The sequence below is a fragment of the Lupinus angustifolius genome, chromosome LG01, assembly GCF_001865875.1.
Source record: "Lupinus angustifolius cultivar Tanjil chromosome LG01, LupAngTanjil_v1.0, whole genome shotgun sequence".
NCBI lineage: Eukaryota > Viridiplantae > Streptophyta > Magnoliopsida > Fabales > Fabaceae > Lupinus > Lupinus angustifolius.
The window spans coordinates 10420496-10422997 of NC_032009.1; positions in this window are offsets into that span (position 1 = coordinate 10420496).

Consider the following 2502-nt stretch of genomic DNA (forward strand, 5'->3'; position numbering starts at 1 on the left):
TGAGGAATATTTTAGTGTTTAAGATATAAGTGAGTGAGAGTGATATTGGGTGTACTTGGGTTTTGGGAAGTGAGTGAAACACTTGAGTGAACTTGTAATTCTCTTTTATCATAGTGATAATATCATTGTTGCTCTTCAACCGTGGACGTAGGCAAATTGCTGAACCACGTTATTTTCTCGGTGTCATTTTCTCTATTATATTTTCTCCATATGTCTTCCGCATCAACAGAACACTTTATTTAAAAAGCAAAAACTTGATCTCAATAAATTATCTTTTAATACCATCGACCATGCGTAAGCCAGTGACAAAATTCTGCAACCATGTGTCATGGTCTTATGTTTCAAAACAAACCATGAAATTTGTAACCATGGTTGAAAGAGCTATGAGCGTCTGTTTAACAGACTTCCAAGCGATAGCACCTCCAGCCAAGATAAACACATCTAGAGGGGGAGTATCTGTTGTCTAGACATCCAAAAAATTGGAGTTAGAGTACCCAACGATCTCTAAATTCTCAGACCTTTGATAAGGGAGCATGTACTCATGTGTTCTCTTTAAGTAATGCATAACACATTTGATTTCCTTCTAGTGATGCATTACAAGATTGCTCAAATATCTTCCCAAAATTCCCATGACAAACGCTATGTCGGGACATGTGCAAATGTTAGCATACATTAGACTTTCTACTACAGATGCATAAGAAATATTTTGCATCTCGTATCTTTCAATCTCATTTTTTGGGGCACTGTTCGAGACTAAATTTGTCTCCCTTAGCTATAAGGCTATCCCCTGGTTTAATGTCTTTCATGCCAAATTTATCTAGGACGTTATTAATATAGCTTTCTTATAACTACCTTAGGATAACTTCAGAGCAATCTCTTAGTATTTGAATACCTAACACAAATGAAGCTATCCCTAGATCTTTCATTTCGAAATTCTTCGTTAGAAATTTGTTGGTCTCATACAATAGTCCTACATTACTGCTATCAAGCAATATATCATGACATATAATATCAGGAATATAATCTTGCTCCCACTAAACCTATGGTACACACAATCATCAATTTTATTTGCCTCAAAACCATACGAGGTAATAACTTGATGAAACTTGTGATTCCATTGACAAGAAGCTTGTTTAAGGCCATAAATGTGTTTTTTTTAATTCGCATACCATAGACTTTGAGCGAATTGACACAAAGTTTTATGGTTTCATCATATAAATCGTTTCTTTAATGTCACCGTTTAGAAACATAGACTTAATATCCATCTGATGTAGCTCTAAATCAAAATGAGCCACTAGTGCCAATAGTTTTTCTAAAAGAATCTTTCGATGATACTACAGAGATGGTTTCTATATAATCAATGTATTATTTCTGAATGTAGCCTTTAGCAACTAGATGAGCTTTATATCTGTCAATGCTACCCTTTGAATCCTTCCTGGTTTTAAATATTCATTTGCAACCAATAGGTTACGCACCTTCAGGTAATTCGACAAGATCCCAAATGTCATTATCTTGCATAGACTTCATCTCATCCTTCATGACATCAATCCACTTGTGAGAGTTAGAACTTTTCATGTCATGACAGAAGTTCAATGGATCCTCCTTTGTTAACCCAATATCTTCCTCGTGTTCTTGAAGAAATACAATTTTATCATCAAGAATTGCATTTCTCCTCTCTCTAGTGGATCTCCTTAATGACACTTCTACTTCTCGAGGTTGTTGAATTTTTTCTCTAAGTGCTTGATAGAGAACCTCGTTGTTGTCTTGTTTTGGAATATTGTTAGGAAAAATATTCTGAACATTATCTTCTATTAATGAAGTTGCTCCTTGAATGGTAGTAGGTACAAGAACTTATTCACCATTAGTACAAAGTTCTTCCTCAAAGACAACATTCCTTATGTATTCTTCCTTCCCAAAATCAACTTCCTCAAGAAATCATGCATTTTTCGTCTCAAAAAAAAGTCTTGAAGTGAGATCATAAAATTTATAGCCCTGAGAGCATTCATCAAGCCAATAAAATAGCAGCTAACTGTTTTTGAGTCCAATTTCCTTTCATGCAGCCTATAAGGTCGCGCCTCAACTGGACAAACCCAAATGTGCAAGTGTTTAAATCTTGGTCTTTTATCAGTCGAAAGCTCATATAGGTTTTTTAAGTGCTTTACTTGGCTTCCTATTAAGGATGTAAACTGCAGTTATTAAAGCTTACCCCTAAAGAGACCTTGGAAAGGAAGAATGGCTAATCATAATTCTCACCATATCCGCAAGAGTTCAGTTTCATCGATCAACAACATCATTCATATTAGGAAACCAACATATATCAGGTATGCCGACTTAACATGGATGGCGAAACAAAATTTTGAATTTCCACAAGGCATGCAAGCTCAAGGGGCTGTCACTTTTTTGGAATTAAAGGGAAATATATACTCTGCTCTTATTAGGGAATTCTATGCCAACTTTAGGTATAAAGATGGAAAGTATTGGTCTATGATTTCTGGGAATTTA